The sequence below is a fragment of the Physcomitrium patens genome, chromosome 1 (assembly GCF_059467195.1).
Source record: "Physcomitrium patens ecotype Gransden chromosome 1, ASM5946719v1, whole genome shotgun sequence".
Taxonomy (NCBI): Eukaryota; Viridiplantae; Streptophyta; class Bryopsida; order Funariales; family Funariaceae; genus Physcomitrium; species Physcomitrium patens.
The window spans coordinates 14,218,443-14,229,101 of record NC_143410.1 but is presented as its reverse complement, the minus strand read 5'-3'; the positions used below and the strand labels follow the sequence as shown (position 1 = coordinate 14,229,101).

The 10,659-nt window shown below is 41.2% G+C and overlaps 2 long non-coding RNA genes across 9 annotated transcripts; both read right to left on the bottom strand.

Annotated features, from left to right (window-relative positions):
• Positions 1 to 538: 538 nt before the first annotated feature.
• LOC149989883 (uncharacterized) lies at positions 539 to 1,499 on the bottom strand. Its single transcript, XR_016503093.1, has 2 exons — positions 1,397 to 1,499; positions 539 to 1,142 (listed from the first exon to the last, which is right to left on the bottom strand). It is a non-coding gene; the product is annotated as an uncharacterized LOC149989883 (long non-coding RNA).
• Positions 1,500 to 4,623: 3,124 nt separating this feature from the next.
• LOC149989882 (uncharacterized) lies at positions 4,624 to 9,813 on the bottom strand. 8 transcript variants are annotated; one of them, XR_016503084.1, is made up of 4 exons: positions 9,637 to 9,777; positions 8,975 to 9,434; positions 8,553 to 8,799; positions 4,624 to 6,524 (listed from the first exon to the last, which is right to left on the bottom strand). It is a non-coding gene; the product is annotated as an uncharacterized LOC149989882 (long non-coding RNA). The 8 variants fall into 8 exon arrangements; XR_016503083.1 differs by lacking the exon at positions 9,637 to 9,777 and having other exon boundaries at positions 4,651 to 6,524; positions 8,553 to 8,683; positions 8,975 to 9,115; XR_016503065.1 differs by lacking the exons at positions 4,624 to 6,524; positions 9,637 to 9,777 and adding an exon at positions 7,167 to 7,868 and having other exon boundaries at positions 8,553 to 8,683; positions 8,975 to 9,115.
• Between the last annotated feature and the right edge of the window lie 846 nt (positions 9,814 to 10,659).

Sequence of the window (10,659 nt, the reverse complement as noted above, 5' to 3'; positions counted from 1 at the left end):
CGGAGTTTTCATTGCTACAGGTTCGAGGAGCTTTTACTCTTTTTTCTTGTCCCCGAGAAGGAAGCTTTTATTTCGGCAATGGAAAGTAACTCGCGGCGAAGGGTACTTGAACAGCAAAAACTTGCGGAGGATAACTTTGGACGGACATGGGCTATGGTGGGGAATATGCAGCTCGATGAACAAGAATATGTCACCGAGGTAACAGAGGTCAACCTAAACCCTAGATGTGAAGAAGCGATTTGGAGATGGAGATTATAAAATACAAAAAACAGGGGAGTAATGGTGATTGAAGAATACTCAGACAGACTAATTTGCAAGCGTCGCGCTCCCATGAATCCTGCCACATGCCCCAGTCAGTGTGCGGTTGTGGAACGAGACACGGAAAAAAGACCGTCTAATTTTCAGCAAAATTTCTTTTGCAGAGGAAGTGGCAGACAAAGGGAAGCCAATAGGGGAGGAAGCTGGGCTGGGATGCATAGACGCCTTGCCTATCTTCGGCCCCTCAAGCATCAAGGAATATGGAAATAATGGGTTCCGGTGCGTTCAAACTTGAAAAATGGCTGCCCTTCAACTGCTCTGCCGTTGTACACCAGACCACACGATGTGGCGACTAGCACTGAAGCCCAAAATTCGTATTCTATTCAACCCGGATTTAGAATAGAAGCATGCCAGTATCCCCCAATAACGGTACGTCCGTGGCAACCAGAAGCAGAGCCAGCGCTCTCCGCTCTTGGGTCGTAGCATCTGCCCTCGTGCGAGAAAGAGGCCAAAGGGAGTGGGGAGGGGGAGGGGGAGTTCCCCCACTTGCTTTCGCGTCCATCTCCATGACTGAGATTCCTCCGCGGACGGTTCCTCCGCCATTACAGGCCCCTGCACAAGTGCATATATTTTTCTCTTGCCATCCTCGAGGTCGGATGTGTGATCCTGCAGACTATAAAACGTAATTTGCAACATGATGTAGGGCTGTCATCGCTCGCTTCCCCTCACAGCACGCCAAATGCGTACCACGATGGCCGAAACCAGGATGAAAGCGACAACCCGAAGGCAGCAGCTCTCACACACCCGCTCCGCCACATCCTGCGCGCTTTGTTGTGCTGCCCTCCCTCTCGTTGTGGCATCGCCTCCTTGCTTCCTTTCCTCCACTGTAAAAGCAAACATAATACCGTAAAAATTATAAATTATAAACCCCATTCACCATCGCCAATCGCTCGACAAATACTACACGAGGACATACCCAATACCATTAGGGTTCATTCAGAACCAAAATGCAAAATCACATAACCATGTAAAATTGCCATGGAATTGCATCGCTGCTTTTGCGGATTGTGTGTAGATTCAACCAACGGCATTCAATTGCAAGAAACGTTTGATCCACGTGGCAATGTAAATTGCTGACCTGGACAGGGGCTTTGGGAGGTCATGGCACTGCACATGGAAAACTATCGATCTCCATAAAGTTGTTGGGGTTCGTAGCAGAGAGAGACATATCATTGAAATAAAGATAGAGGGAATGAAGAAATGTCCCCCAGCCAACTAGGCGTCCAGATCTGTCCTTCGGAGGCAAAATTAGGGCTTAGCTGGAGAAACGAGCGTAGCCACATAAGCACGACACTGGGGAGAAGAACCCGGCCGGCCGCTCGCCCCATCGTCCAATACACTTCCCTGCATCAGTACTCCGGAATCCCACCACCAAATTATGCTTTTTCACTTTATGGCCTTCGGTTCGGAGGAGTTCAACCAATAAGATGGATGGAATTCCGCCCAATGAGATCGCGCTGACTGGACATGCCACGCTGTCTGACATATTACATTCATCTATTATTCGTTAATCGCACTTCCTCGGGTATGACAATACGACGAAAGCGGGGATGGGGTCAACAATGCGGACAAAACAATATGATAGGACGATTACCAAATACACTTTTACGGGTTCCACCAATGGCGAGCTCGTTCGCCTCGAATTCGTCATATGTCCACGTCAGCTTTGTTATGGAGTCGGATCCTGTTAGGTCTGGGACGAAGATTGGTCCGCTTCAGGTGCCTGGGAGTTGGGGACAGCTTCTGTTGGGCGGCTGAGCTGGAGGGTTCGTCGATTGTGATTGGCTCCTTGCTTCCCCCCGTTCCAATTCACCGTCTATCTGTCGCTAGCCAATGGCGGGACAGTCTTGTGCATAGTAAAGACGCTGAGGTGACAAATTAATGGTGACCTGGCACTCGTCTGGATTGCAGGCGAGGTCACATTAAAGGATTTCTGCTGGCTTAGGTGAGCAATTATGTGTATATATATATATATATATATATGTCTATTTACAAGTCATGCAATTGATTTGAGAGAGCATAAAATGCCCAAATTATAGGTCTTAATACACTTACCATAATACAAAAAAATTGCAATGTATAAAATTAAATGCCATTGGGAAATGTGTAGTTTTTTTTTCAAACAAGATAGATGTTTCAAAATAACTTAGATACTTGCGTTAATATTTGTAAAAAAATTCTATGAAAGAACAGAAATATATGTAGTGTTCGAATCAGGGTTTGAATTTTTCTTTTTACCATCAATATGGACAAGATATATTATCAAATTAATATAAAAGTGATATTTGTAAAAATAGACATACAAACATACATGTGTATGTAATCATTTTTAATAGTCGCTACTAATATTTATTTGAAAACCAATATGTTTTATTGTTCTAAAACAATGTTTTTGAGAAGCCCTAGCCAAGTTCTTCAGAATGTTTAGAGAAATGATGAAATGTGCTTATTTGCTAGTAGAACAAAACAATAGCATCCTTCAAATGATACAAGCGTTTTTGTAATAAATAGACAAATTCGATATCAATATGAAAAATGGAATTAGAATTACTATATAACATCCACTAATACTATTTTACTATACTATAAGATATGAATTGATTATTATTATACTTACATAACCTTTACACAAAATGTAATGATTATAAATAATTTTAGAACTAAACAAATCAAAGTACAAGTGAAATAAATAATATATATATATATATATATACTCCTATTTCTTGCAATTAAAAGCTGATTTGTTAATGTAAAACATATATATATATATATATATATATATATATATATTATTATTTTATTCCTTTTATTAACCACGAATAAAGTTATAAAAAGCATTTGAAATTCAGGAGAAACTTAACATGAGATGGTATTTCTTTTCTTTTAGCTGATATGTGACATATGCTGCAGTAACTGTAATGATACAGCTAGTTAACACGAATAATAAATTTCAAAATACTTTTATTTTACTTCAGAGAGTTGTATAAAACCGCTAATTAAATGTAGGATACAAAATGTTGAAAGATAAATATACAAAGAAACGATGGAAAACTATCAAACTGTAGAGAGTTGCATGTGCATATGCAGCATATATATACATATATATACATAATTACACACACACAAAGTCTCTCTCACACACACACACACACATATATATATATATATATATATATGTGTGTGTGTATGTGTGTAACCTGGTTTGTAGACATTGTGCTATTTGTTTACTATTTTATTGTGACGTTTTTACCTTTTTTTTCTTTTACAAAATATCTAAAAATATCTAAAAACTCCAGAAGCCATTGTATTATTTCAAATATTATATTATATTTTGATAAATTCAACAATTGATATTTCATTCTCAAAAAATGAGACTAGAATACTATCTATGAATGTCGATTATCAATTTGTATAATGATTGTTTAATGTTCGAGATGAATATGAAAATATAGATTAAAAATAAAAAAAATAAAAAATAAATGATTAGAAAATATAATAATGTTCCAAATATAATAAGACTCTTTTAGTTCAATCAATTGATAACAATGCATTGTTATCATGACATAACAAGTTACTATTTTTATTGTACAACATACTAATTTACTATTTTTAGTTACATTATGCCATGTTGTTGTTGTTGTTGTTGTTGTTGTCATTGTTTTGTTTTATTTGTTTTATTTTTCATTTCTTTCTTGTAAATTCTGTGGCATGTGTTAATAATTCTTATGTTGTTAAAAGTTATACTTTGTTAGTAGCCAAATAAAATGTAATTTACAAATAAAACTATTTTCTTTGTAACATGTACAAATGTCTTTGCTTCATAAACAAAGATTTGACTTTAAAAAATTTCAAATACAAATTTACCTAAAAATATTTTATTACAAGGATATATATAATCTTCTTAATCTATTTTTAATCATCTATACTTACTTTCATTTATTTAAGTGGATCATCATACATAATTTGAATTTTACAAATTACATGAAAACAACCTATTTGTACATTAAAAAAGTGCACCTATTTATTCTTTTAAAAATTATATTATTTGTTTTTGCTAATGTCACCATTAAATTCCAATTGTTTTTGTTACCACCACCACAACCTACCACCCACTCAACTTATTTCTATATATATACATATATATATAAATATATATATATATATATAAATAAATATATATATATATAAATAAATATATATATATATATAAATATATATATATATATATATTTTCGATTTTTTATTCGAATAGAAAAATTGTTAATATTTCCGATATTGAATCACGAAGAAGTGGTTGTGGTAGCAACAGCAAAAACAAAATTTTGATTGAAATTTTATTAAAATTTTCATGGAGCTGCGGTGGCAGTAGCAAAAACAACGGTGGTGTTATCAGCAGTACCTTAAAAAAATAAAAAGATAAAAAAAACTACATTTAGAGTAAACACAAAATACGATTCGAAAGGAATGAGTAAGAGAGTGGGTGTCAGTTTCTCTGGAGCACGGCGCCCCTCGCCATGGCGGGGAATCACAACGCATTGCGGAGCTCGTCGGCGTCGACGCCGCCCTCACTCATTCCCACACTCAAACACACACACTCGCTTCAACAAACTCTATCTCTCTCTGTCTCACGGTTGAAGCCACTAGTTGTATGCCTGGACTCCAGTTGGGGTAGGTGGGTGAATGGATGGATGGGTAGCATGAAATCTGCTTTCACTCACTCACTCACTCACTCTGTCACCCAGTTGCCATGAATCACCGCCATCCCCACACAGGCACCACCCTGATCAGATCAGACCAGACCAGACCCTGGCAGAATGAGAGAGAGTGCCAGACTGAGTTTCTCAGTACGGGTCCCCGTTTGTTGCTTCTCTTTCAGCGCGGTTTGACCGGAGAGTGATAGTTGATGTTGATGTTGCTGTTGCTAGTGGATGCCAGATGGACAAGTGCAATTGATTCTGGGATGGGGAGGACTTGCAAGGTTTGGGGGTTAAGTGTGGCCGCGTTACGACGGGATCAGGTAGTGAGATACCGTAGCGATACGAGACGATGGATTTTATGATGTGTTGTGAGAAGACTGCATTACCAAATGCAACTGTTCTTGCCGCCGATCTTGTGTTCCACCACTCCTACTCCACCAGTCACAGGGCTGATGACTTGGCGAAGCCCGTGCAGCTCATTTTGCCACTGTGCTTTTCTATTCACTTTTGCTGCACTGATTGCAACTTCAGCTGCCGCATTTGCGCCCGAGAGCTGTTGCTGTAGATCTTCACGGGCTCTGGGAGGTCCACAAGGCATGTTCATTGGAGGAGAGCAACTTGGGGGCGATTCTCTGCTCAAATTAGCTGCATTGGCTGTGAGTCCAGAAACAAATCGTCGTCTCCTGAAATATAATAATATATTGTCAGGCGTTGCACTGACATCGCGCTATTCATGTCCAAGCTGCAGTTTATCTAGGGTGTATGTGCGGCTCAATTCTGTGCTAAATTTGACAGAAATTCCTCTTGCTGAATCGCTACAGTCCAACCCTTCTTGGACCACCGCCTGTTTTGGAGGAGGAGGAGGACGGAACCTCCATTTTCTTTCTTTCCTATTTTTGAAGATTCCTGAAATGCCCTGAAGGGGACAAACAGGAAAGCTCATCATGCAGCATGATTGCGATCTGATCGCTGGCGTTTCGCAAGCCAGGCCGTTCCATCGCGATCGATGCCAGGAGCAGCACGTCTTGGCATACATCTCCAGACGTACAACGTTTTGAATATGCCTGGCCTCGATTTTGATGTGGAACTGGGTGGAAAAAGCACTTATTAAGAAAACAAAAAAGACATCCCCGACCGTTTGCGTAGTTAGTTGGCCAACAAGTGGTCTCCATGGTCTAGCCTGGAGGTACATCGCCTCACTAACTGCCTTCGTGGAGCGTGGAATCGGAGTTTCATGCATGATGAAGATGTGAGTGTAAGTAGTCAATTAGTACACAATCTGGGTAGGCGACCTTCCCCACGCGATACCGGCGCGCTCTCCACCGCTGCTGCAGTTCACGTTGCGCCTTCCTCCTCCTCCTCCTCCTGTCTCTCATGCTACCCTCCTCTTTCCATGCTTAGATGGTCTAGCTCCTACCACCTCCAGACTTCAACACAGATGGAGCTCCACTATCGGCGATGACATGGACATTTGCAAAGAAAACTTCGCTGCCGCTTGGTTTACAATGTCTGAACGTTTCAAATCAAGAAAAAAGAAAGTTATTGTACTAATTGGGTTGTACACCATCACATTCTTAAAGAGAGAATATTGTTGTAATGTTAAACTTTCCAGCTGTGGCAATGTTTTGTATTTCATTCCTGTTCCTGTTGTGATTTAAAAAAATAAAAAAAATCGAACCACTGAAATAATTCAACCTTCATCACTGGGTTTTCCCAAAATTAGAAAAAGCCTTGAGCATGCAAAACACGAATTCATGGTACGTACTCTACTGCAGTTTGAAAATCCCACAACTCAGAAATATTAGCTTTAAAGTCTCAAACAAGAAATCCTTTAGAAGCAAAGTACGTCATGAAAGTTCCGCTGCATCCAAAGTCTTCAACTTCAACTATCCTTGAAGAGGAATTGTTTTAGAAAAAGCTGAAAATGAAGCACACGGGTTTCATTCCTTTCAATTATAGATTTGAAATCCTCAGACAATGGCGAAAAAACCACCCCAGAGAACGTGATGTACGTCGTCTTCTCCGTGGAACATGTGAATGTAGAATCCTAAGTGATCATAGATCGGAGGGGTCTGAAGGGCTGAGATGAGTCCAGGCCTCTCCGACTCCTGAAGGTTCTCATCATGCAACATGATCAACTACTCGGCGAAGTTCATGCAAAGCTGAGATGCGTGCATGGTGAGTGCTCCGCCGATCTACAGTCTTTGAGGTTTTCCCTTCTTAAACAAGATTTGCAATACACGAGAAACAAACATGGGCGACAGCAAGGTTCAGCCAGGTGACGTAGTCTAACGCCTCACCCTGACATCTGCCCCTTCATCTAATTCCCGTAATTGGGCATTTAGAATTTTCATTCTAGGACTTTGAGACAACAGTTCACGTGCTCAACCTCTCGCCTCTTGTGGCGATCCTCAGCTAACACTGTTGAAGTTTACTTCTCTTTTATGCCAAAACACGAGTTCTCGAAATGCATGTGGTTAAAGAAGTGGGCTAATTCTGTAGTATTCCTTCCTCATCAGGTTGAATTCTCACTAGAGCAGAATGTGTGGGTAATCCCTCATGAGGGAGTTGACAAAATCAGAGCGGAACTGAGCGGAATGAATGGGGAAGGAACACTGGGGAGAGTAGGCGACACACAATTGTCCAGTGTACGTTTCATAGAAACGCCCATGTTGTGAAATTCCTCAGAAATGTCAGACACGTATTGAGGACGGTGATGGAAGATCAAGGCTAAACTGTTCGAACTCAACCTCGTTCACAGTGCGCTTTGTTCACGGCAAGTAGAACAAAGCAGCACACGTTACGCTGTCATGTGTTTACGCATGTCTGCAAATGTTGATTTCGCCCCAGTAACTTTTAACAAGAAAAACAAGCTTCATCAACTCAATTGCAAGGCACTCGCTAGCAGTGGTCAAAGTGTACAGCCACTCACCGAGGACAGGCTTGAACTCTTACAACGTCATCAGGACTGGGCTAAATAAAAACGAACCGATACATCTATAAATATATATTTATATACTTCTGACATCGTAACGTTTGAACCATCAGCTCTTAATATTGTATTGTGAGTATTAGGGCAGATTATTTTAAGGAAAGAAAAATAACAGCAAGATACGGACTTGATCTGTGGATAGAAAACTTAGGTAGAGACTTCGAGTAACAAGAAAACAATCTAACATTAGAAAAAGAATCTGATGGTTAAATGGCCCTGGGATGAGTAGCAGGAGCTCTGTCTTGTTCACAGTAAAATAAACGTCACATTTACTGTAAAAACTATTACACACAACCTACAATTTTGCAAAACTTTGAAATTTCAACTAATGAGGATTTAAATCATGGGTCACAGGTATTATGATTAATATTGATAATAATATAAATATTACTCACAACCAAGTAGACTCGACACAACCATGCTATCAAAACAAGACCTGTAATAATTCTGTAGCGTGTGCATCACATTCACTGCGGTAAAATGACAAGATATATATTCCCGAAAGATGGCACCAGTAGAAAGTATCTGAAAGCACACGTACTCACATTCTCAAGAAGTCGTAGCCAGAAGATTCTAGTTATGAGACCTCGCATTCCAGGCGATGTGATTCTGCACCTGCGTACGTGACGGGTCACTCCAACACCGTGTGCTTGCCAATCATATGCACAACTGCCACCTTGAACCACCCAAGTCATGAGTACCACAATTGGCTTTCACCAAGAAAGAACATAGGTACTGTGGTGTCTTCTAGCTGCAGTAGGAGCAGGATGTCGGTGGAAAGCTTTGTTGTTCCTAATTGCAACACATAATAACGAGAAAAATAGTTTGGATACCTCACTTAATGCAACAAAATCGAAATGAAGTTGTATAGACATGCCAACAGAGAAGCACGCGGCGAACAGCCTTCGCACTATTAACCCTAAATTTTAACGCATTTAAATCAAAGCCATTTTGTAATCGTCTCTACCTGAACATAATTGATGCCATCTCCAGAGAGAAGTCTCTTGCTCTCCCTCTCTCGCTTTGCTGAGTCTAGCACAAAGCCCATTCATGAAATCAAGCATGGCCGCTTAAACGTATAAACCATCTCGGGTAATGTTTCTGTTTCCGGTGCAGCATTCAGGTCCTCGAGCCTCAGCGCCACATGGTAAATTGTGTCCTTCAGTCGTCACAAAGAACGGCGAATCAAAGCAAGGCAGGTGAGGCTTGGAGGCAGGCTCGAAACGGGTTACCAGATCCGCATTCAGCACGCACAGAGTGCAGGAGCATTGGGAGCAGGAAAAACCTACACACCCACGACAAGGTAAAAAAAAGTAATGATAAACGAGGCGCCGCACGCAATGAAACTATGACAGCCAGTCAGCCTTTCCTTCTTTCGAATGTCCACAGAAAGGTGAAATATCCCAATGGTCGCAATCTCTCAAGTTCTGCACAGGATTCAATCAATCAGCAATGGAGCATTTGAGGCACAGCTATTGAACATAGATTCTGTTTGCAGATGTACCAAAGTCAGTTTTAGGATTACGGAGGTTTGTTTCTTTCGAAACACAGAACAAAGACGTGATGTAGCACAAACGTAGTCAGCCAGACATCGCACCACAATTAAGAGGAAAAAGGAAAGGTACGGACAATGTTTCTATTTTTGAACAATGCCTCGAATCTGACAGGAGGAGATGGTAAGTATATTCGCAGCATGCGCGTGCTGCGCCGAAGGCCAGGCGAATACAAGATTCTGTGCAATTGCCTCCGTCGCTCTTTCCTCGCCCCGTCCATTTGCATTTCCGACTTGAGTCGTGCTAAGTTCATTACCAGCGCTGCTCGACCATCCCTTGCGGTAGAGAACCCGTATTAGGTTTGAGCAATCTGTCGTGGATTCGATAGAGATAGTTAGGAAAGGTTTCTAAGATTGAAGAGGATACTGCGTGATTGATTTCGAGCAATTTCGTTGCCGTAACATGAGGTGGCATCGGGGGCAGCAGGCATGGCTTGCGGCAGCGGGCTTGGTGCCAGGGTGGCTCGTGTACAAGCAGCTTGTCCTTCCCGTGTACGCTTCGCTCATTCTGGTATTCCTGTACTTCTTGTCCAAGCGTCACGCGTTTTTGGTGCAGCGGCAGTTCGAGCGCGAAGAACACGATCGGAAGGTGCGTGAGGCGGAGGAGAAAAATCGCAAGGCTTCGTTGACCAATCGCAAGCGCCGCACGATCGAGCGAGCCAAGCGGCGCAAAGAAGAGGCCGCGTCCTCCAAAGGCAATGCAGACAGCAGCAGCGATGCCAAGGAAGAGTAGTAACCACAAGACAATCCTCGGCAATGCTCATTATTGTTCATGTACTCTCTAATCCTTATAGAAAATTATGAACCTGACCATCATACTTGTGTGGTTTGCCTTGTTTTTTACGCAAAAGGAATCTTCGAAGGTTGTGTGTTTCAGATGAGCTCCGAACTCGTGGTTTGGTCACAAGCGTAAACCAGGGTTTTAGGGCTCAGATAGAACAAACTCGCAAAGGATTTGGCCTTTTTCTTTCTCCTTAGATTTATTGATCCATCCAGGCTTCGGCTGATCCCTTCTATGGAGGCTGGCACTGGTAGTCAAATGATTTTTTTAATAAAACACAATAACTGGCGTATTACTTGGATCTGAAATTCGTGCTTCT